Below are 25,423 nucleotides of genomic sequence, written 5' to 3' on the forward strand. Positions count from 1 at the left end.
AGCAGGAAGAAGAGAGACAGGGGAAGACCAGGAGAACAAAGGAAGCCTGTGGCACATAGAAAGGCGGACACTCTCACTTCCTGGGATACCGGGATAGCTATGGCTCCCTGCTCCCTCCCAGAGAAGTCCACGTTACCCTTTTTAAATAAGCCCTGTTTTATATGCTGGTGTGCGTCTCTAATGCTGCACTTCAACATGTGGGGAAGCAGGATAACTGGAGCTATCAACTCGTGTAACCAAGTCGGAAAAATCCCAGATGTTGCTCAGAGTAATAGGCTTAGTTCAGTAGTTCATGGAAGGGAGAGGGAAAGGGAAAGGGGACACTCTCAAGGGAGGAGAGGGACAATGCACCTGTCCTGCACTCCAGTTTTGTTGGGGATTCAAGAGAGGTTTCCAGAGTCCTGCTCAGGCTCACTTCTTTACTTTTGATTGACAGCAAGATGACATCAGATTTTTAAGTCCCCACTGCACTGACAATTTTAGGTCACTTTGTTTGGCTTATGCTGACTGGTTCTAATTGGTTTCTTACCCATAAATTCTTACCGATTTTATGGTTAGGAGGAACTACCCTTATCTCCCAGAGTTTCAGGATCCGGTCACAAAAGTCTCTTGGGTTCCTCCCATTGACATTATCTCTGGCCTGCATTTCTCCTGCAGATAACAGGTGGTTGGCTGAGGAATGTGATAAGTACGGTCCACTCAGGCCAGGCAGGGCTGCAGGTAAATTGCTTCTTGGAAAAGAATGCATATGGGATTGCACAGTGGGCCCAGTTTACAGAATTATCCCCTCACACTCACATTCCCACCATCCTCACCCTACCTGGCACACTGACACACATCTGAAGGTCACTGGTTTCTGCGTGGTTGATAGCAGTGCATTCAACAGAACTTCACGGGAAGGAAATGTTCTATTTCTGATCAACGTGACATCCCCCATAACATGGAACCACCAAGCTCCATGGTCAGAGTGACAGAGGACCTGAAATTTAAATTTAATCTAAACTTAAATGGCACCTGACCTGGGCCACCACATAGGGTGGTGTGGGTCTGTACATATCTGCATTGAGCTTAAGATGCCAGACACAACCCGATGTTTTAGCCAGGACTTCTCTACAGCAGGACAAGGCCGGTGTGGCCCAGGAGAGAATGGCCTCCAGAGAACACAGTCAGGTTGCCCAGGCCACACCTCTGACCAACACGGTGAGTCCAGCACACCAGCCAGCACGCAGTGGCTGGCCGGCCATCAGTCCAACCCTGGTGCTCTGCTGTGCCAGCAAGGAGGGCAGGTCCTGAAGGGCTCTGCATTTCTCCGGGCTTACTGTACATTCTAAGAGAGGCCCTGAAAAGTAAGTGCAAATTTTGCTTCTTTTATTTGGTTAAAAAAAAAAAAACTTTGCAATAAGAAATTTCTATTCAAAGGCAGAGAAAGAATGAATAACATGGTCTAAATTTGAACTTCAGTCTCTTGGAGTCTGATGGGTTGACCCCACCACCTTTGCCCACATCACACTCCCGCAGTGGTTCAGGTGGGCACCTGAAATTACTGAATGCCCCTTCCCAGGCAAAGCAACCACAGATGTGTCCGTCACACAGCAGGATGTCTCTGGGGCCAGACTCAAAAGCAAACATGAGAATGTTAAACCTGCCAGATTTCCTCTTCCCAGAGGTAGGGAGACCAACCACAGGAAACAGCCCTTCCCTGTGGTCTGGAAGACTCAAGGCCAGAGAAATGGTGACTGAAACTCCAAGCCTGGGCTGAGGACTGCGGCCACAAACAGCCCTCATCCTCCTGCGGGAGGAAGTGCAGTAGCAGCGCTCCCTGGGGACTCCTTTGAGCCCAGAGGCCGTGGTTTCCTCCCCTGTAAACAGCCAGGCCTCCCTCAGCCCCAGCCTTCAGCTGTGGCCCCACAGCCAGGCCCAGGCCTCTGGGAGGGATGTGAGGAGGGCGGAGGGCAGGCCAGGGCTTCAGAGTGCTTAGGTCTGCCTTTAATTTTTATAGTACATCAGGACCAACGGCCATCACGGCACTGCAGCAACAACTGACGCTTACAGGTCCAAGACTCAGAAATGGCTTCTAAGGATCTAAGGAAAGTCATGCAGGTGTGAACAACACGAGGCCCTGTCTTTTCAGAAACTTCTGGGCACAAGGCTGGGAAAGGCAGCCTGGGCTGCACGTGGGTGGGTTTTCTCTTATTATTAGAACATTGGGATGTGGGTTCAACCTGGCCTAGTGTGTGCTCCTTTTGGTTTTAAAACAAAAAGAAATCTTCATTAGAATATGTTGGGTCCTGACTCAAAGAAACCATTTCTGAGAAAAAGGGAATCTATAAACTGAGCAATAGAAGAAAACAAAGATTTGTTTTTCTAAATGTTTTTTTTAATTTTTTATAGTTTTAGATGGACAGAATGCCTTTATTTTATTTGTTTATTTTTATGTGGTGCTAAGGATCAAACCCAGTGCCTCACACATGCTAGGCAAGTGCTCTGCCACTGAGCCCCAGCCCCAGCCCTATAAATGTGTTTTTAAAAAAAATGCTTTTGTTCTTGTAATTCCAAGCCACTGTGGTGGGGGTGTGGGTGTTGAGTGAGGCAGGAGAATTTCAAGTTGGAGGCCAGCTTCAGCAACCTAGGGAGAGCACCTGTATCAAAAAAAGAAAAGAGGGTTAGCTCCAGGCAGAGCTGCTAGGGTTTAATCTCTGCACCACCCCAAATGCTTTGTTAAGTATGGGAAGATCTTCATTGTTAGAAAACGTCCATGTGGTTGAAGATATAAAATAAAGGGTGTAGGGGTGAAATGGCTGCTGAGCACCTGTGTCCTTGGCCAGCATGTCTATGTCCCCGTGCAGCCTGGAAACCAGAGCTGGCAGGAGGAGTCCCGTTACTGGTGGCCTCCTGTGCCCAGGGAAGCACAGCATCCCTCTCGTTCTACTCCTGGGCCTATGAGGGTCACCTTGGGATGTTCCTGCCAACACTCTCTCCCACTCAAGAGTGTAAAGCTATGCGGCCAGGGCTCCTCACGGACCCTTGGCAATCTATGGAATTAACAGAACACCAGAAAACTTGAGTGCCTTAATAGTGACTTGTACTTGGGATCCCTGGCCTAGAAGACCACTTTTTTTTGGAGCGAACCAGGGGCACTTAACCACATCTCAGCCCTTTTCTTCTATTAATTTAGACAGAGTCTTGCTAAATTGCCGGGGCCGGTCTTGAACTTGCCATCCTCCTGCCTCAGCTTCCTGTGTTGCCGAGATTACAGGAGGGCACCACCACGTCTGGTGTATCATGTTATTTGTGACACAGCTCTCAATAGATAAAGACCCCCGGCGACCTGTATCTCTACCACGCATGCTACCATCTCCCTCACGTCACCTGCACCTAGCTCCTGAGGAACTCATCAGGCACCCAGCCCCATTGTTTAAATACAGAAGTTAAGGGCTCCACTTTAGACAGAAGGGCCTGCCCCACCTTTCCTAACACTGGCTAAGTGACTGTGGCTGGACAAGTCATAATCTAAGCCTGACACTCTTTCTGAAAATGGGTATAAAATTAGTGCAACTATTATTAGCTCATAGAGCTGTAACAGAATAAGAAATGCTAAGTGCCTGGCACATTGTACCAAGCACCAAGTAACAATTTCTAAGGTGTCTGTTACTCCTACTTGTGTTTGTGGTCCCCAAGCCAAAGCAGGTTCTGGTAGGAGCTTTATCTTAACTCCTGTCTCGTTGTGCTCAGCACAGTGCCTGGCTCAGAAGAGCTCTCAGTATAGATTGTTGAATGGATAAATGCATCCACCCATCCATCTGCTCACCCAGTCAACAAGCATGAACAGCTGAGGGAGTGGCTGTGCAAAGGCCGAGAAGCTCATGTGTTTGAAGAATAAAAAGGCAGGTGTGGCTGCGATAGAAGAAATGAAAAGGTTTTATATATTTTTTTCTGTTTGATTAAAAATGACCACACGATAACATTCAGAAATTAAAAATGATGTATTAAAATATTCACAGAAGTACAATTGAAAAAGATCAAAAATAATAATTAATTGACATTTTTTCCCTAGTTGGATACATTTCCATTGAGCAACTAGATAGTTCGGAGTTTTAATTTCCTAGGTGATCCCTTTTAGGTGTCCCTTCACAAGACTCATGAAAAATTTGGCCTCTTTCTCTGGTTACAAGTCTGGCCCTGGTCACAAGGGCCAAACAACCAGAGGGAAGTGGTGGACCAGTGGGTGGAGGCTCTGCTCCTGGATACCAGCCTCTGGTAAGAGGCTTTTCCAAGCAGCTTCCAGGGCAGGCAGGCTGGCCAGGACAGACCCAGCACTCTGGACACTCGCTGCCCTGGGGGAAGGGTCAGGAGGGATCTTCTCCCATGAGGCAGAGGCAGACAGTGTGAGGTGTCCACTGGGTAGGGAGGCCAGGAGTCAGGGAGGGGAGGAAAGAGAAGTGTGTGGAGCCCACAGTGCACCGGCCTCCCACTCGCATGGTCCTACAGGAAGGAGAGAAGGCAGGCTCACACCTGAGCTCTGGCACTGGGCCTCCCCACCACACTCTGGCCAGCCACCCACACAGGAGCCTGCTGAGGGCTCCCGAGGTCTTGAAAACAGGCAAAGGTCTCAGGGTCGAAGTCCAGAGTGCTGGGTGGAAATGGCAGCCAGCTGAAGGGCAGGTATGGCCAGCAGATGTCCACCAAACCCGTCTGGGGCTGGCGAGTGCACACAGTGTGGCTGCAGCCGGGGAGCAGCAGGCAGGTCTCAGGGAGCAGCAGAGCTTAGGAGTGGACGGCAGGCTCCACAGCAGCCCTTTTTCCACTCACCACCTTGGAGTACCTTTAACCCAAGTTGTGCCTTTTCCCTTTAAAATGCTCTTAGGATGCAGCTTCCCACCCTTCCCACAGGGGACCGAGGTGGGAGGGGGAGCAGCTCTCAGGACTCCAGGGGAAGGGCCCACGCCCCTGCCACCACATTTTAGATGACAGTCTTCCCATTTTCAGGGCTCCGGGCAGTTCTAAAGGGGAAAATGTTTCTTTTAAAACAAAGCAATCTGGAAGATAGGAGAATGCAACCTGCATTATGGTCTCAGGAGCTTTGCCAGCCCAGGAAAACCTGAAAACGCAGAGAGGTGGCAGGGCAGCCGTGGAGGAAAATGAGAAAACAGATCCCTCTCCTTCCTCCACCACTGTTCACTGTTTCAAGTAACGAGGGGCGAAGGGGGGTGGGACAAACCAACCACAACACCAAAACAGGAAGAGAAGAGAGCGCACGGGGCCACTCTACTCCCACTGATTCCTAAAAGTCTTGACCCCTTGAACCTCAATCGTCTTGGGGGTGGGAAGCTTTGGGGAGACCAGGCGGCCGACTGCCCGAGGCTGCTTTGCTGGAGGCCTGAGGCTTCTGAAGGAAGGTCATCCTATGCAGTGCAAGGCCAGGGCCATCTGACCACCAGAGCCATCTGACCACCAGGGTGATCCAGCCAGCCCAGTTCCCTTCCCATATCCCCTGTGGGGAGGGAGCCAAGGCCTCTCTGGCTTCATGTGTTATGGCCACTCTAGCCCAAGGAGGAAGGACCAGGGCCAAGAATGTGATTGATACCTTTCTCCTCCACAGGTACCACACTCCCAAGCTCAGCCTGGCCTTTCCATCAAATCACCCCCATGTGTTGATACAAGGCTCCTGGAGGGGAGCGGTACCAGTGGCACCTAGTGGCACACTTATCCTTGCTAACCTGGTGTCATGAACCCACACACTGACAGGACATAAAGGGTGCGACATTTAAGTAAGTTGACACAACACATAAAATTTGCCCCATGTTTTAGAAAAGCACCAAACCAATTTGTTGAACTTTCTGTAAGTGGCATAGTTAACAGATGCTGTCTAAAAGCTACAACCAAATGAACATTTCTTGCGTGTATGATAGGGCCCCTGGCTGCGTGTCCACCACTGGATCTCCTTCCTCCAATGACAATAAATGCTAAGACTGGTTCAGCCCTTGGATTAAAAGGCCACGTCCACTGGAAACACAGAAGTCTGCTACTGTCTCTGAAAGACAACCACATATAAATGGTGGTGACAGGAATGTTTCTGAAATATCCCAACTCTTAATGACCCCAAAAGCATGTACAAAAACGGCAAGACGTTTATACGTAGGCAGATTCACACCCTCACACCATCTTCTCGACATGCAATGCTGGCCCCACAGCAGGAAGATTAAATAGAATATACATGTCCTTCATCCACAGCCTTTCCTCCCTCTGGGTCTACACGTGTGTGTGTCCTTGCCTGGGTCCCCAAGGCCATACGTGGTTATGGGCTAGATTTTCTGCACAAGAGTCCAGTTTGGGTTTGTTTCTTGTCCAGGATGCTCTGGGTCTTAATTTTTCTGGATGTCCGCATACACCACGGATTCCAACTTGTTGATCTTGTCACTGTGATGGCCGCTGGAGTGGTCTAACTGCACATATATGACTGGGCCCTGGAAGAGAAGCAGAATTAGAGGTCTTGGGTGACCACGTGCCTGCGGGACACATGTCTCAACCACGGTCGGGATTGTGGCTCTGGTTCTAAAGCACAGACCTCCCTCGTCTGTGTGTCTGCAAGAAGACTTCCCCTGCAGGACCTCCTGGACCCCTGTCCACCAATGCTAGGCACAGGTGGTGCCTCTAAAGCCAGCACAGGCACTTTGTTACACTTCTCTCCTACGTTTGGAAGCTTATGTAACAACATAACACTCCTCCTCAGGAACATCCCTTGCTTTAGTAACACAGAACTCTGCAACCTTAGCAATAGCAACCAGTCTTCAGGACCAGATGGCATGTCTGTCAACCTGAGACCTGTGGAAACTATGGAAAACACACTGGGTGCCACTTAAAGATACCATCAATTTGAACTGGTCATTTTAGATAAACAGGTACTGTTATTTATTTATTTATTTTTGTGTATGGTACTAGGGATTGAACCCAAGGGTGCTTTACCCCTGAGCTATATCCCCAATTTTTTCTTTTTATTCTTTCTTTTGAGACAGGTTGTTAGGTTGCTCAGGGTCTTGTTAGATAGACTGCTTGAGGCTGGCCTCAAACTTGGGATCCTTTTGCCTCAGCCTCCCAAGTTGCTGGGATCACAGTGTGCACCACTGTGCCCACTATCTTCAGTATAACTACTGATGGCACAGTGGTCCTCAGGACTCCAAATACTGTTTCTTTTATTTCCTTTTTCAATCTTTTGGTGCTGGGGGACAAACCCAGGGTATTCTGCAAGAAAAGCAAGTGTTCTACCACTGGTCAACACCCCCAGCCCCTTCTTTGACTTCTAATATCAGAAAACTATTCTTCCTGGCTTAAAATATGAAAAGAAAAAACTAAAGAATCACAATCCATTGAAATATAAAGAAAAATCCTTGATGGACTAAAGCACAGGTCTCTTCACGGCAGTGAAGCAGCTGCTCAAGTCAGGGCCCAGCCCAGGGCACACAAGGAGCAGCAGCCGGACAGCAGGTGCCTGCCTCCAGGGGAAGCGAGCCCTGGGCGAAGGCTGAGGTTCCCCCGGCCAGCTGTCTGCATGTCTGACTTGTCCAGCAGCAATAACAACACAATAGCATCCCAGCCAGGAGCCCTGACAATGTGGAACTTCGTGTGTGTGCTGCGGTCTTGGGTGGCTCAAGCTCCGACTTCCCCAGGAGGGCCAGGCCCAAGGTTCGGGCTTCGAGCTTGTAACGTAGCAGGGCCCGTGTGATTCACAGGACAGTCCCCCAGCACCACATGTGGCTCCAGCGGAGAGGCTCCGCGCATCAGTTTCTTCATCTCTAATATGGCCCTAAGAACAGCATCCACACATGAATCCACAGGCTGAATGAGGTACTTAGGCAACCCAGGTCTGTCTAACAGGCCGACTAAACATACACCAGTTATTATCGAGCTGCCATTACCCGGGCATCTTATTACATGAACACAATTTGAAACAGGCTGAAGTAACTGATGGGGTAACTGGGGGGTCGAAGCCCAGGTGCAGGCATCTAGGTGGGGGTGCTCTCTCTGAGGCCCCTCGTGGGTGAGATCAACAGACCACACTGTCCACACCGAATCACAGAGACCTCCTACCTGCATCCCAAAGCTGCAGGAAAACCAAAGGCTAATCCACAAAGATGCAGAAGACGCTCAGAGGACAGCATTCCCACAGCTGATAACAGAGCCCTGCCCATGACGACCGCGGGGAGGGGTCCGCAGGGTGCAGCAGCATCTCCGCAGTGCAGTCAGCACCGTCCACTGAGCAGGATCTACTCTCTACTGCTAGAATCGGGGCCAGTCTCCTGACCTGCTCTAACCCATGGAATAAGGCCCGAGGGACATCACCACTGTCACACCTAGACCTCCACAGGTCTCGTAGCTTCTACTCCTGCACTGGTCTTGGGACCCGCACCCAACACTCTGCAAACAAGCCCAGGCCAGCCTGCTGGTGACATGAGACACATGGCCCAACTGTCAAAATGTAAGACCACACTATGGCTGCCCAGCTGGTCATCTCTCCAGCCAACTGCAGGTGCACAAGTCAACTGGCTCGCCCCATCAACAGGAGAGCCTGAGCCAACCACATGGCAGCTCTTACATAGGAGGTGACTGAGAAACCATGTGAGTGAGAAATGCAGAGGAGCCAGGAACAGAGGCAGCACAGAGTGCACCTGCACCTGCCAGCAAGCCTCAGAGGCCAGAAAGTCCCTCCTAGAGAGAAGGCCCCACTCCTACCCAGGACACTGGGTGGTTTTCCTTCAAGCTGATCAGCTGTCTGAGGTCACTCCCTCTCCCCCTGGGATTTGACAGAGTGACTCAGGTCAGGGACCTGTCAGTAGAGGCCTTGGCAGAGGTGGGTCCAGAGGAAGGGAGGAGGTGCCCTGAGCTCAGGGAAGTCTGCTCCAGGGGGTGCTCAGAAGCTGAGGGTACATGGGGTCCCCACGGACCTGGATTTTGAGGGCCAACGAGACTACTCAGGACTGCAGAGGACACCATGAAACAAGATCAACTTGGAGATGACCCTGCCATTGCGGAGACAGTCACTTTCGTACGCAGGAATAATAAAGAGAAGGACAACAACAAGACCACACCAGCCTACCTATTTTTGCAGTAAATCTCTTCTTTTGGTACTGGGGCTTCCCAGGCAAGCCCCTGCCACCCAGGGGCCACACCCAGGGCCACCACCGAGGGGCCACATACAGACACTCCTCCCCCACACTCTCCTTCATGTGCTTTGTTTCGATATTTTCCCTCAAATATTGACTCACAAAGGGCCTTAAGTACTGAAAATGTTTCCAGAAACAAATGGCCCGACGTAGATCGATCCTTTTAGTGATAACTGGAGAGAAATGTACCTCTGAATTCTACTTGTATCAAATTTATTCCCAAGTAAAAACATACTGAAAGGTGGGCCAGGAAGAGAGGGTTCTGGAAGAACAATGAGACCTGTCTGCAAACACACGGGTGCCTGAGCAGGCACCGCGGCTAGCCAGGTAGCGCCTCCCCACCCGGAGGGGGTCACTGCGCAGAGGTCTCTTTGAGCACACGCTCACTGCTGTTGACAAAACACTCTCAGTACTCACTCCAGTGTTTGAAGAGCCAGGTAAATGGTAGCACCTAAGTACCGTGGCTCTCTGAGGCAGAGGGCTACCTGCTCCCTGATTGAATGTATCCTTATATTTTAGAAATAAAGAATCCTTTAATCAGTAACTGCATTCTGTAGTTAACTGTGAGTATAAATTGATTAGGTAAAAATGTGAACCAGAAACAGCACATTCTTATTTGTGTGTGGGGGGGTACTGAGGATTGAACCCAGGGCTGCTCTACCACTGAGCTCTAGTCCAGGCTTCATTATACTTTGAGACAGGTCTTGCTAAGATGCTGAGGCTGGATTTGATTTGAATTCGTGATCCTCCTGCTTCAGCTTCCCAAGCTGCTGGGATGAGAGGTGTGTAGCACCTCACCGGCTCCAGCAATGCTCTTAACATTACGCCTTGGATTATGCAGATCTTCTTCAACCCACACAGCAGGGATAATTCCAGCACTGCGGTACTGCACGGTGGTTCCTCCCACTTTCTCCTCCTCCGTCCCCCTCTCCTCTCTTTTGTAGCACTGTGTGTTGAACTCAGGAGCATTCAACGACTACGCTGCATGCCCAGCCCTTTTTATTTTATTTTGAGATCGGTTTCTCCAAACTGCTGCAGCTGGCCTTGAACACATGATCCTCCTGTGCAGCTCCTGAGTGGCAGGATGGCAATGTGGCTGGCCTGCTTTATTGTCTGTGGACTGAACAACCCCCTGTTCAGAGAATAGCAGAGGGAAGGCCTCACAAGTTAGCTGCAGTCTGTTGAGAGAACACATGCATGGAGTCTGCCCTTCTGCAATGCTGATGGCTGCACCCCTCGCCCTGTCTAGAGCAGCTGAATGACTCCATCCCTGGTCCTTGAGACCTCTACATGGAGTCTGCTCTCACCCTTATAGCTACCTGAGGGGAGGCTCCTTGCAGACACCTCTAGGCCATGCCTTCTGCACTCTGTCCCACACAAAAGCACACCCACATGGCTCCGTGAGGAAGCTGAATGAATCTGACACCCCGACTCTACCTCACCCTTCCCCACCTCCCACACAGGCCACTCAGAGGTCTTCGTCTTCTAAGTCCTTGAATCTGCAAATTAGGTGTAGGTTCCAGTACAGGGCAACAGCTTTCACCTGGGGGACAGAGGTCATAGATTTGGCAATACCACATGCAAAAATTAAGCCAATTGGCCAGACAGAATGGTGTTTTTCTTCCACTCGCTAGGATTATCTTGTATGTACTTGAAGTTTCCCCAGAGGAGACCCTGAGCAGCTCATGATCTATAGACAAGTGACTGGCAATCCTCTGTCCCTTCAGCAATGGCAGAGGGCACATTTTCAACACCAGAAGTTAAGTCCCGAGATCACGGACTTCGGCAACCCCAACAGCCAGCAGGCAGTCACTGCTGCCAGCCTTTCCATCGGAGCTCCAGGGGGAGGTGTGGGCACTTCTTGCTACGTCAGGGCATGGCTGGGGGCACTGCCCGGAGAGATGGACCAGTGCCAGATCTTCCCGCTTCCTCTTCTCTGGAGCCCTAGGGCCATGGAGAGCTCCACCGTGTGATGGCACCCAAGCTCCTCTTACTACATTGACGCAGGAACACGGGTCACATTCCCAGCACGTGGACTTTGCGATGTTCAAACCACGGTGCTTCTCTGGGTGTTGTTACTTAAGGATGGGTGATGGACTCTGTCCCTGCAAACTGCTCACAACCTAAAATGTGTAGCACTGCTGAAGCAGGGGCGAAGTTCCAAGGACGTGTGACAGGACAAGAGCAACACAACAAGGTGCATGGGGGTGGTGCCTTGAGGGCCTGCTCCCCAGGTCCTCCTGACGACCTTCCTCCTCCAGTGCCCCACATTGGGGCATCACCTCCACTTTACAGACCACTAGCCCAGGTCTAATAAGCACCCACCCTGCACCCACCCGGTTTCTAACTAACCCCCGACACAGGCCCTGCCTGTTCCGCCCTCAGCTGCCTCTCCAGGCATCCAAAGGTGAGAGGAAAGCCATGCTGGGACCTTTCCTGAAGACCCTACATGTCTGTCGCACAGTCAGCCTGTGGGCTCAGGAGGAGGTGGGAGGGGAGCAAGGAGAATGCCTAAAACAGCCAAAATGGAAACAGGGCAAGTGTTCTTCAGGCGTACCACAACCAGGGACAGCAGTCAGCTCAGGCCACCCTGCAGGGAAGAGGACTTCACGGGGGGCTTGACCTTGGAGGGGCATAGGAAGTGGGCACCAGGAGCAGGACAGACACTACTCATGTTCTCCTGGAGTAGAGCCTGCAGCCTACAGAAAACCAGGACCACACTCTTTCTGGAAAAGGACAGTCGAAGAATGGACTGTCCTCACTGGACAGCAGGAGAGAAGCCTGCGGCAGGCCTTGTGGGGCAGAGGGCGCTCCTACCGACACTGTGGTGTCAGCCCCCTCGGGCTGGTAGTTCCAGGAGACGGACGTCAACCCACCAGTCACGTTAGTGGACTTGAACTTGCACACGGCAGCTTCCCTTGTGTCCCGTTTGCCACAAAGATTTCTTTGGGTGTGTACACCTCCAAGGCTGACACACCAGCTGTCCCTGGAGAGAAGGAAAGCACAGGAGTGAGGCTTGGTGTGACTACCACGCTCACACTCACCAGGTGACACAGAAGACAAAAGGAGGTCGGCAGACACAGAAACTCACTGCTGTCACACCACACTGCAGAGCAGGGTGGTGCACGCCCCTACGCCCAGCGACTCAGGAGGCCGGGGCAGGGCAAGCAAGCTCCACACACCCATGGAACCTGTCCCAAAACTAAAACTAAGAAAGTAAAACAGGGGCTGGAATGTAGCTCAGTGGCAAAGTGTCTGCCTTGCATTCGCAAAACTCTGGGTTTGACTGCCAGTTCCAAAAAAAAAAAAAAAAAAAAAAAAAAAATCCCACCAAAAAAATAAGAAGATTAAGATTAAAACAAAAAGCAAAACAGAACTATAAGTTTCTGGCAGGATACTCCAAAGATTTCCTACAGAGTAACTGCTGATGGTCTTAAGTTTTAAAGGTTTTTTTTTTGGTACTCTTTTTAAAATTTTTTGACAGCAGGATGCTTTACAATTCCTATTACACATATAGAGCACAATTTTTCATCTCTGTGTAAGTTTTATCAGTTTTACTAAACCTAACATTTATGTTTTCAGAACCAACAGACATTTTAAGAGCAGTTTTAGGTTTACTGATTAAATGGGAAGTGGAGAATTCTCACAAATGTCCCCACCGGCTCCCGTTAGTCATGTTGTTCTCAGCTGGTCAGCAAGCCCATCACAGCACTGCTGACTAAGGCCCACAGCTCACGTGAGGGCCACTCTGTGTGTACTCTTTTGGTACGATGACATGTGTCCACTATCACAGTGCCACACACAGCATCTCTACAGCTGGGCCCTGGTTCACTGTCCCCAAGTCCCTGGCGACCTTTCTTGGCCTGTTTCTACCTTTGCCAGACGCTCTACAGCTGGAACCAGCGTGTAGCCTTTTCAGACGGCCCCTCCCAGCTGGCAAAGTTCACTTCCACTCCCGTGTGGCCTCTGTGGCATGGTGTCCCTGGCGCATGGAGTTCCAGAATTCTCTTTCACCCACTGAGAGCCTGCAGCTGCCCCCGTGGCCTGTCTGCGGCAAAGTGAGGCACATCCTACTCCTCTAAGCAGCTCTCAGATTTGCACTGTGACCCCCGGAACTTTCTTCACCTACATTTAAAGCATTGGACTATATATTTATAAGCTAAGAATTTTAGGGGCATATACGTTTCTTTCTAACCTTCACTTAGTTTGAGTCTGTTTTTTTGAGTAAAGATTCCCATTTTAGCAACAATCCATAATAGTTCCTGCAGTGGCCTCTGATTTCAGATCCTGAGAACAGAGCTGTGTTCATGTAGCCAGCAATGGATGTTTTCGCTGCCATGTCCTGGGCTCAGCTAATGGAAAAGCTTCAGTGGGCAAAACACACGCTGGCGCACTGAGCTCGGCTGCTCCTTGAGGCTCTTTAAAATTCTTAGCTTAAACTCACCCAGCCCTTCAAAATAAGAGATTTTAAAACAAACTGTTGGTAGTGAATATGTGCAGTGTTCTGATGATTCTTAAAACATAACAGGCAGAAAAAGAGCGATACTGTCGTCAGGACTGATGGTCAGTTTCAGAATCTTACTGAGGCCTTAAGGATGATTCTGGCCAGAGAGAAGAGGGCACTCCCCCATTCCTCCCAACCATCTTCCAAATATTTATTCTCAGGAGACAATGGGCACTTTTGGCTATTCTTTTAAATAAACTGATAGCCACACTACATCAAGCAGATTTTTTCTGCTAAAAGAGGGTGAATTATTATTATAGGGAATGATAGATTATTATTTGTGGTCCAAACTTCAAAACAAGCCCTTCTTTCAGACCAGAAGCAAACAAAAGAAGTCCCTTGCTATTGTGGGTAGGCAGAAAAGCAGCCCCGGGCACTGGAGTTCAGAACCAAGCAGGAAGCCAGGAGAGCCAGTTAACCCGTTCATGCAGGAAGGGGCTAGTTAGCAGCCCTGACTCACTCTGCCCTGTTGACTAGTTGTCTCCACAGAGAGCCCTGCAAGGAAAGCCAGGCTCTAAAGTCACAAACAAGTTTCCTAGGGATTCTTGAGCCAGATCAAGGCCTGGCTGCAGAGCTGTGGGCTCGAGGCCAAGCAGCCACGTTTACAGTTAATGATTTTGAGCAGAAATACTATCCAATATGCCTAGCCGGCTTTAGGCACTCTAGGCCAGGCCTGACCTAGTTGTACCAAAGCTGGTTACTAGTTCGTGCCTTTCATTTGAACCATCCCATCACTCTGGCTAATGGGAACATGCAGCTCTTGGAGCCAGGACTGAGTCCAAATCTAGACGATCGGCTAGTTCCAGAAAGAGAAAGGGACTCCGACCAGTGAGCCCACTTCCCTCATCCCCTGCTGACCATCGTCCTCCCCAGGGCGCTCTGGCTGCCCTGGCCATTAGTCAGCTCCTGGTTTCCGTGTTTACCTTCCCTTTTCTGGTGATCTGGCTAAGACTGGGCCTACCCCGGCCAGTCACCCAAATGGCCAAACCTAAACCCAGGTTTTTCTGGCTCGGCATTGCTGACAACTGGGCCAGATGGTGCTGTGTTGTAGGGGAGTGTGTGGAGCACAGTCAAGTGTCGGGACTGTGATGGTAGCCTTTCTTCTGCCCCAGGCTGTGACAGCCGCAGCTGGGTCCCGGTGCTTCAGACTCTGTGTCAGGGCCTGCATCCTCGCCATTCCTCACAGTCAGGCTTTTATACATCTCCTCTGGCTTCCCAGTGTCCCTGATACCTGGTTCACTGATCCTGCTGCCTGGTCTGAAGCTAAAACCCACGTCCCCCAGCCACCCCAGCACACGCTCCTCAAGTCCTCCTGTATGCACTGCTTCCCTTCCCAGCCTCCAAAGCACACAGCCACAGGGTGGGCTTCACCCTCCACAGGCGGTCGCTGACCTCCAGGAGACCCTGCCTTTCTCACCTGCAACTCCTGCATACCAAGTGTGCGTTGGCCACTCCCAACAGCCCTGCCTCTCATGAAGGCTCCTAACACGCCCAGCAGTCCGTCCACATATCCCATCCACCCATCACTGCAGCCAGACCAGGGACAGTGCCTGGATCTAGCTGGCCAGACTCAGCTGCCCACCAGCCTAATAAGCAAGCCAAGGATGTAAAAAGGAAAAGCGAATTTCACACAGCTTGATCGAACCTGGAGAAGCAGGTAAATTTCTCTGCCTGTTCCACAGATTTGGTTCTGTCTCACTGCAACAAAAGCCAGTGACACCCACATAGAGATTCGCCAGGCTGTGTTGGACAGAGAACATCAAGTTGAGCTTCCCTGGCACCAGGCAGGCCAGAGGGTACTTTTCCCGTTTTCATTCTCTGCATGAGGCAATCTGGGATGCAGAAAAGCCCTTCCCAGCCCACTTTCCTCCAAATCTCCACCTCTGCCAGCTTCTCCTTCTTACTACTGTCTGACTTCCTGTTTCCCTGAGAAACCGAACACCGGGAAGGGAACTTCTCACACCCCCAAGCCACCTCTGCCCCCACAGCATCTGCCCACAGGTCCTGCCTTCCCGCCACGGGCAAGCGGGTAGTCTCTGCAGAGCCACCTGCAGCTCCTCTGCCCTGCCACCCGAGGATGCCGATCCGGCAATTCTCCCTCTTGCCCCTGACCTTTCCTTTGGCTGTGAAATCACCACTGCCAGCCATTTAAGTGCCACATTCACACTCAATCCCAGTTTTAAGGGCAAATCTCAACCCTGCAGCTGTGGCCCTTTCGTCCTCTATTTACAAATCTTAAAAGAACTGTGTGCCCTGCTCACCGTGTCCAGTCTCCCATTTTCTCCTGAATGTGGATATTCAGCCTTCACCTCCAAGACCACACTGGCGACTACACTGGTGTTGTCCTTCTCAGGGGCTGCCTCGACCTCCAGGTGGTTAGATCAGGATTCATTCTCAGCTCGTCTTACAGACCTACTTCTGGATCCTGCTCCCCCTTGATTCTATTCCTATCCTATTGCCGCTCCTTCCCTACTCTCCCTGACCTCTTCTAGTCAACACTCCTCTGCTCGTTCACCCAGGCTCAGACTCCGAGCAGCTCCACATGCCAAGCACCTTACCAGTGTCACTTGGCTGCCTCAAACTCAGCTCCTGAGTCCCGCCCCTCAATGTACCTTCCCACCCTCTTCTCCCTCAGCACATGGCAATCAGCCTTCTGGGACCCTTCCCTGACTCCTCCTGCTCACCACAGCCTCCAAAGCTGTGGGCAAAACAGATGATCTCTACTGAGACCCGTGACTAGAGCACAAAGCTCCCTGCCCCATCAAGTCGTGGTCTTGCTCGTAGACTGCTGCAGAGCCTTACCCACTGGGCACACTGGTGTCTTACCCACTGGGCACGGTGGTCCACAGGGCCAGAGGAATGATGTGAGAGACCCAAGTTAGATCCTGTCTCTGCTCAATCTCTCCATGGCTCCCACATCGGGATGGGCTCAGTCCTTGCATTCTGTGGCCAAGTCTCGCAAACCTCTCAGACCTCATCTCCCACCATCCTACTCAGGCTCCAGCAACCACCTTGGTCACCTTGTGATGAAGGTGACCATTGACTAAGGTACCTCTGGACAGAGGATGCTGTGGATGGGGAGACTGGGAGCCCTGGGACACTGTGACACTATGGGGGACAAGGAAGAGAATGCCTCAGGTAGGGAGGGTTCAGTGGGAACGCTTGCTTCAAGGTGCACATGGTTTCCATGTACCTCACTGTCTGCAGAATCCAAATGCCTTTTCCTCTCTCTCTTTGTGGTGCTCAGGATTGAACCCAGGGCCTCGTGCATGCTAGCAAGCACTCCACCACCATGCTATACCCCCAGCCTGGAATCCAAAGGACTTTGGCCAAGCTCACTGCAGCAGTCCCTGACCAAGTGCATGTGACCGTGAACAGCACCTGTTAGAGATGCTCTCCTGTGTGGGAAAGAGAAACTGCACACAGGTTTCCCCCTCAGCCTACATTCCATGCAGCTCAAGCAAGGGACAATTTCACTGGTTTCTTAAACAATTAGGAATGGTGCACTTTGTCCAGCCCCACCCCCACCTTCTTAAGTGACTGAGAATATTATGAAAATACCTAGTAAAAGTATTGTGGATTCAGGCAGCTCCCCTCAGAGCCATAAAAGGGAGGTTTTACGGGCTAATTAAAATGGTGAAAATGCAAACATAAAGAACACTGAGATATACAGAAAGTACTGTTCTAGTCTACATTTCATGTCACTGAAGACTGGAACCCCAGTCTGAATAAGAACAGATTCTTTTCAAACCTAGGATTTGCAATTATGGCACAGTGGCCAAGAAGGCTGTGACATGATTCCAGCCTTGGCCCAGAACCTCACAGAGAGAAGAAGCAAGCTTCCTGCTGACTTCTGGGAAAACCAACAGCCTAGGGAATGAAGTGAAATGAGAATTGATGGCCAGCTCTAGGTCCTCATTATACATAAGCCCCCATATGTAGGAGCCCCTGCATGGTGACGTGGGTGGGCCTGCTTTCTCCCTGGGCCTTCTCCCAGGAGCAGAAGTCTGCTGAGTCATACCAGAGTTTAAAGAGTAGGAACGAAATCAGAACCAAAAGGACCCTTCCCTTAGCGTTGTCCAGAGAACAGGGCTTCTAACATGCACCTCACCACTAAAAGGCAGCATGTAGTCAAAAGTGACAGTGCCGCTCAAGCCTGGACCCAGCCCAACCAACGACACCTACAAAGCCATCTGAGAAGCAGTCAACAGGTCCTTTGTGCACTCTGACTTCCAAGGCCAAGAACACTTGAGTCTACACCTGAGGGGGGAGGAAAACCAGGAGAGTGTGCTACTGTACACAAAACCAAGGAGACATGAAATAGCCTGCCATGAAGAGAAGGGGCAAAAGGCAGTGTGTGCAAGGGAGGCAGGCAGACACAGGGAGGAGGTGAGCCAAGCTGAGGGTCCCAGTCTATCTTGGAGGAATGGGGACAAATGTGGGGCTCAGAGGAACAGCCCAATTAAGGCTGCCCACAACAGAGGTGGAAGGGCAGATTTTAAGGACACACAATCAGCTTTAGGGAGACCATTTAGGAGGGGGGTCCTGCAGTAATCTGAACTTAAAATGATTGACAGTTGTCGCAGCCCAGTGGAAAGGAAGGGTGGGGCAAGTAGAGGCATGTTAGGTGGGGAGGCAGGGTGAAGGAAAGGATCCTAGGATGAACCAATACAGTCTGGGGCTCAGGTGAGCGGGGGGAGGAGGGGAGGCAGACAGACAGCAATAGGAGAAGGGTACCCAGGAGGGGACCAGAGGACAGCTGGGGTGGGGGAGATGTGCAGCTGAGTTTGAACACAGAGCTCTAGCTGCTCCTGGACACTCAAGCAGATTTGTGACCGTGGAGTGATGTCAGCTGGCTGAGAACCTGCAGTTCACAGAACCAAGGATACATGTGGGAGTCACCGTTTATTCAACAAACAGTAACTGGACATCTGTCTCTGCCAGATGAGCCTCTAAGTCAAACCTGGATGGGATCAGCAAAGATGCACACACAGCAAGCCCAGCCAGAGACTGGACAGGACCGGCTCAAGGAAAGCCAATGCTGGGGCACAGGCAGGGAGCACTTGGCAAGGCAAGGGAATAGGATCCTGGGTCAATGAGGCCAAGGAAAACATTCCAGAAACCGTGGCCTGAAGCAGGTGAATTGGCACCACCAGGTTGCCTCTGGCAGAGTGAGAAGCAGGTGAGGGGGTCAGGAGTCAGGCCACACTTAGTGGAGCTGTCCCCGAGGCCTGTGTGTTGACAGCCTGGTCCCAGCCCTTGGTGCCATGGGAGGTGGTGGGACTGTCAAGCAGCAGGGCCTAGTTAGTGGGAGGAGGGGTGCCCTTGGAGGGGAGGGGGACCCAGCTGCAGCCTGCCTCCCTCCCCTGGCTTCCTGGCCATCTGGGGATGAGGGCCTCACTCCTCCTTGTGTCCCACCATGAGTCACAGTGCTGCCACAGGACCAGAACAGCAGAGCCAAGCACCCCGGACTGCAACCTCTGAAACCCTGAGCCCAAACAAACCCCTTCCCCCATTAAGCTGATCATGTGGGGCAGTGGCTGGGGATATGGCTCAGTGGTTAGGTTCAATCTCTGATACAAAAACAAAGAAACCATTTTAAGCCACATAAGTTCTCTCCAGTTTTTAAAAGTACTACAAATTTTCATAGTAGATGGATCATTTCCTTAAAAGTGATGTACTGTCCTTTAATATTCTTGACTTAGAGTCATTATTTACTTGAGTACAGGTATCCTATCTGAGGCCACCACTAGAACACAGGCTCCCCTGTATTCTGTGCCCAGAAGCTATTTATTTAGTTGAATAAGTAAATAAAGAGGTTGTGAAAATAAATTTATATTTTATGGGGCTGGGATTGTGTGGCTCAGCAGTAGAGATCAATTATCACAGCACTTGCCTAGCACTCACCTAGCAGTCGCCTAACATGGGCGAGACCTGGTTTGATTGTCAACACCACATAAAAAAATAAAGGCATTGTGTTGTGTCCATCTACACCTAAAAAAGTAATTTTTTTAAAAATTTACATTTAATGAACTTCTATATGTAGCTGTCTTTCACTTAGTATTTGTCTTTAGTTCCTCTTTTCTGGTAGCATTTGAGCTCAATGAATATCCAGGAGTTGAAGTGAAATACAAGTAGTAAAAAAAAGAGTATATATATATAAAATATATTATATATTAATATATATAACATATATATATATTAATATATAATATATATATATACACACACATACCTATATATCTCACAAATATATATGCACACATAAGATGTGATATATGTATGTGTACATATATATGTATTGTATATATGTGTGTGTATATATATATATATATATATAGAGAGAGAGAGAGAGAGAGAGAGAGAGAGAGAAAGAGAGATTGTGTGTGAGAGTGTGTATATGTATGTTTATACACTCTTTGACAAGTTTTTCTTTTGGGCAGTGCTGGAGAGTCAGCCCAGTATCTCTTGCATGATACGCAAGTGCTCTACCATTGAGGTGCACTACCTCAGCCCCTTCAAGTCTTTATTTTACTATCACAATCAGTAAATAAGTAAAAAGCTAAGGAAATGGTTACAAGATTTGGAGCCTTTCAACTGCAGAGGTACAGTCTAAGTCTAAATTTGGTCAAGAAGCATCAAAAAACAAAAATATAAAACAAGTACAACAACAAAAAAAAAAACATTACTTTTAATATATATTAATTTCAAAATCATGGCAGTTAGTCTATGAATGTCAACTTATTCTTAAATCTCTGAAGAAATATAAAATGGTAATTAAAGAGGGAAAATAAATTATGCCTGTAATCCCAGTGACTCAGGTGGCTAGGCTGGAGGATGGCAGTTTCAACACCAGCCTGGGCAACTTCATGAGACCCTGTCTCAAAATTTAAAAGGCTGGAGATGTGGCTCAGTGGCAGAGCATTCCTGGGTCCAATCCCTGGTACAAAAAGAAAAAAGACTCTGCATGAAATCACACTTGGAAAAAAAGTCTTTTTTTTAAAAGAGAGAGTGAGAGAGAGAGAGAGAGAGAGAGAGAGAGAGAGAGAGAGAGAGAGAGAATTTTAATATTTTTTTTTTTTAGTTCTCGGCGGACACAACATCTTTGTTTGTATGTGGTGCTGAGGATCAAACCCGGGGCCGAATGCATGCCAGGCGAGCGTGCTACCGCTTGAGCCACATCCTCAGCTCTGGAAAAAATTCTTCCAACAAACATTTGCTGAGGACTTTCTATGTGCCAAACCAATTCTAACCATGTTGCAAACAACTGACAATCTGTCAGGCCATGTCTATGCCTCACAGATATTTTACACTTATTATACCCACTATGATAAGGATATTGTCTATAAATTTAAAAAAACATATCAAATTCTGATGGAGAAAAAAAAGAGAAAAATCAAATAGTTAGAAGTTAATAGTTAAAAATCATAAAAAAACAGTAAACTAAAAGGGCTAGCAAATAGTAATCTCCTGGGATAGATGGTCCTGAAGTGATACCTGGTGACCTCCATGTGAAAAGGAGCTAGTCCTGGGCAGTTGGGGAAAGCCAAAGAGCACTAAGATGGCAAAACAGCTTGAGTACAGTCAACCAAGGGGTAAGTGGCATAAGCTGAAGTCACAAAGTGGCAGAAACTAGATCTCACAGATCTCTGAGGGCCATGTAGGAAAGTCTGAGAATGGGGAGCCATTCAGAATTTTAAGCAAGCAAGCAATAATCTGATTTGCATTTTAATAAAATTCATTTTTGTAAATGGATAAAAGTGGATTGAGGAGGAACTGGGGAGGCCAGCTAGGTTATCCCAGTGAAACAGGTAAGAAACAGTGACTTTGCCTGGAGTGCCAGGAGTGGGGGGGTGGGAGTAACTCCAGATGCCGTTTGGAGATGGAAGAACTGACTGGATGTGGGGAAAGGAAAGGTGGAAAGAATCAAAGTGGAGTCAAAGTGGAGCCTGGGTTTCTGAGTTTGAGCGACTGGATGGAGAGCAGAGCTATTTACTGAAATGGGTTGTGCAAAAACAGAAGGATTCTTCACCTACTGTGTGCTCATTCCTACCTGGTGATTACCCAAATACCAAATCTGGTGAGTCCATATCACATCCACTCTCCTCCTCCGGCCAGTGCCTTACCCACAATGCTGCATTCTCTCCTGGTGTCTGACACCAGCACCTTCAGTGCTCCTCTTCCTCAGAGCCTCTTTCCCAGGTTCCCCTGAGCCCTGGACTACCCTTGGGCCTCCCTATCTCCTTCAATGCATTCTCCCTGGACGACCTTGTCCAATCAACCCAAGTTTTAACTGCTAGTCACACAAACCTCGCAAATCTGTTGTTCCAACCTGAGCTTTCTCCTCACTTCCGGAACCATCTACCCTACTGTCTCCCACATCTACACTTGGACAATTCACCAGCATCTCAGACTGAACATACCAATGTACCTCCAGGGCTGCCTTCTCCCAACATTCCTATTTTTCCATTTCATATGTGAAAAGTACCCTTTCCTGAAACAGATCCAGCCTCCAAACCCCAAACCTATGGTTCATGTTATCCACCTCCCAATTCAAGTCCACACCAAATCAATTTCCTATCAAATTCACTTCCTCACTAGCTCATCCATGTGTCCTCTCCTCATATCCCCTGCCTTTTATCCAGGTCTCCATCCTCCTCCCCTGGGTTATTAGGCCAGCCCTCTAGTTTCTCTGCCTCACACCACCCTAACCATCCTTCATGGATTTAGGAGTGGCAGGTGAGGTTCCTGGTGAGCTGGGCCTCTGGCTGGGTCTCCCACCTCAGCCTCCCAGCACACTGAACTACCCACAGGTTAACTCATTATTCCAAGTGCAGTTTCCTCAGAAGCCTATGCAGTTTAAAGAACTCTTGCTCCAGTCTGACCTTCAGTCTGAAGTGATGGCCCTCCTTCAAGTTCCCATTGCACCCGTTTCAAAAGAAGTCTTGCAGTACCTATACAGTATTTCTCCCACAGAACTGTGCGTTACTACAACCAGATGGTCCTTCCTTGAATAGTTAGGTACTTAACAATGAAAAGCTGCTTAATAAAATGTTTGCTGAGGAACTCTATAGATCAAACTTAAGAAACATCTTCTGGCCAACCTCAAGGATGCATGCCTGTCCCCCTCAGCTACTGGACAGGCTGAGGCAAAAGGATCACTTGAGCCCAGGGTTCAAGGCCAGCCAGGGCAACCTAGTGAGAATCTAGCTCCGAAGGGGAAAAAAGAATACTAGCCTTCCAGTAAGAGAAGAACTGTTATGTGCAACATCCACAACCAAAATAAATAAATAAATGATTTGGCAAGAAGAAACATTCAACATTTTCTAAAATTAACCAGCAACAGTAGCTGCTTTCCACATACTGGCATTCATCTCTCATAACTTAAGAGGTATGTCCAATGTATAGATGGCTATTATTTTAGTGATATTTTCAATACTCTGTTTTCCAGTTGTGCCTTAAAAAAAAAAAAAAAAAAACCCTCTTAATTGGCTTTATGTCTTACTCTAGAATTGGGCAACACTTCATTCCAGGTGTTCTCCAGTTCTGCTATTTTCGTTACCCTGCATTTAACAGAGATTGCAGTAAGTGCTTCCATGTTGTCTGACTTCTCATGCAAAATGATTCTGTCTGAAACACACAGATTTCTGATAGGCCTCAGTCTTAAGCTACTTTCTACTAGTCTACTTGATTAACCACCACCATCACATACATCTCTCACCAAACTTTAATCTTTCCTTTTTCATCAGAAGAGATAATACAGAAGACTCATGTCTTGTATATACAAAAGGCATCTTCACCTGTCAATCCCTGCTGGGTACAGGCTTTCACATTTACACTTTACAGCCCCTGGAGACAGTGGTTAAAAGGAAAATTTGGTAATCCAGAAGAATTCCATCTATTTTCCCAGGTTCCAAAGATTCCACTAAGGACTCTTTCATGAGACACATCACTGATAAGCTCTGATATTCAGATTTTGTGATGCAAGTGATATTTTGCAAAACAAAAGAAATGAAAAGACCTATGGTTTCTTAGCAGTTGGCGGTCTTCATAAACATTACTTCACCAAATTATGAGACAGCAACAAGTACTTTGCTTTGAACAACAACACAGGAAAAGTCCTGTGGCAGACACTACTTAAGCTATCCATAAAACAACTCATCCAGTTCACTTAAATTGAGACTGAGGCTAAACCTGAGTCAGGATATTTAGTGAGACAAAAAAAGTTTTTTGTTTTGTTTTGTTTTGGTACTGGGGATTGAACTTAGGGGAACTGGCCCACTGAGCCACATCCCTAGCCCTGTTTTGTATTTTATTTAGAGACAGGGTTTCACTGAGTTGCTTAGCACCTTGCCATTAAAAGGAGCTTAAAAAAGTATGCATTTTTAAATGCTCAAATTATGGTGACTATTTCTGGAATTATTGTGGATTTGACCAAATTGTTTTAAGCCAGGTCATCTCACTGGTATTTAGGGCCCTTTGCATTCAAGTCCAGAAGTAATGTAAATTTCTTCTGCTGCTTTGCAGATGAGACAATGCGCACTGAGGGCTCTTCTACCACTGAGGCTTAAGAGTAGACCTGAGTGCCCTGGAAATAGACCTTAGGAGGTAAAATAAAACACTGGCTCAAACAAGGAAGCGAACCAATAAAAGGCCCCACAGACCGAAAACCTGCCACATTCCACCACATCCCAAAGGTGGAGCCGGCCAGGAGCTGGGCTCCCTGAGCGCGCTCCCTGGAGGGCCTGGTATGGAGAGTCCAGGTTTAGGTGGCGGCCCTGTGGCGCGGGCTCCAGGACCCTCAGCCTCGGAGGCTGTAAGGTGGTCAGCGACCCTGCTGCGCCCCCAGGCCCTGCGGAGAGGGGCTCCGCGCCGCCCTGCAGCGGATCCGGCCATGCACCCTCTCGCCTCGGCGCCCTGAGCCCACAGGGCCCGCGACCCCCGTAACCCCTATGACCCGCGCGTGCCGGCCCGCACCCGGGTCCCTGGCATCACTCACACAGCACGAGCGCCGCGGCCAGCACCGGCCACGGCCAGAGCCTGTGGCTGCCTTCCCTGCCCCGGCTGCGGTGGGCACTGCCATGGTCCTGCCGCTGCAGCCGTCGCCGTGCGCTGGACCCACTCCCACTGCGGCTGGCTCGCAGCCGCCGCAAGGTGCCTCCACGCCGCCTCACCCTCCGCGGCCCAGGCGGCTGTAGGACTCCCAGCGCAGGCCCGGCCCCGCCCCGCCGCCCGCTCACAGGCCCGCCGGCGCCCCTCGCGGCTCGCGATTGGGGAACCCGCCCGCCCGTCATGCCCTCCCGCCAGGAGGCCCCGCCCCCCGTCCCACCCATGCGCCTTGGCCCCCAGCGATGCCCGGGTCCAGCGCCGCCGCCAATCGCTCGCCTGCCTGCGTGGCTGGCCCAACGCCCCATTGTCCCGGGCGCCGTGGAGCTTCGCCCAGGCCGACCGCGACATTTCAGCTCTTCTCGGCTTTTCCCGGCCTCGCTTGGGAGAAGGAAGGAGTTCATCTAGCTAAAAAAAAAAAAAAAAAAAAAGGAAAGAGAGAAAGGATGAGATGAGAGCGCAAGCGAGGTGGGGAGAGACTTCAGGTCCAGGCCTCAGACCCCGTGCTCCTGATCTGCCCTCCCCAGCCCTGTCCCCAGGTCTGTCCTTTGCCTGGACTGGATAATTTCTGTGCTACACTTGAAAGATCTGCCAGCTTTGAAAAGAAGTCCCCATGTTGTCCTGGTCCTACATCTGACCTCTTGCTTTGGGAAAG

At 49.7% G+C, this 25,423-nt stretch overlaps 1 long non-coding RNA gene across 4 annotated transcripts; it reads right to left on the minus strand.

Annotated features, from left to right (window-relative positions):
* Nucleotides 1-2,416: 2,416 nt before the first annotated feature.
* LOC144255896 (uncharacterized) lies at nucleotides 2,417-24,844 on the minus strand. Of its 4 annotated transcripts, none has more exons than XR_013343976.1 (4): nucleotides 24,662-24,844; nucleotides 12,035-12,144; nucleotides 6,272-6,464; nucleotides 2,417-2,639 (listed from the first exon to the last, which is right to left on the minus strand). It is a non-coding gene; the product is annotated as an uncharacterized LOC144255896 (long non-coding RNA). The 4 variants fall into 4 exon arrangements; XR_013343975.1 differs by having other exon boundaries at nucleotides 11,976-12,144; XR_013343974.1 differs by lacking the exon at nucleotides 24,662-24,844 and adding an exon at nucleotides 15,924-15,983 and having other exon boundaries at nucleotides 11,976-12,144.
* Nucleotides 24,845-25,423: the final 579 nt, after the last annotated feature.

The sequence above is a fragment of the Urocitellus parryii genome, chromosome 7, assembly GCF_045843805.1.
Source record: "Urocitellus parryii isolate mUroPar1 chromosome 7, mUroPar1.hap1, whole genome shotgun sequence".
NCBI lineage: Eukaryota > Metazoa > Chordata > Mammalia > Rodentia > Sciuridae > Urocitellus > Urocitellus parryii.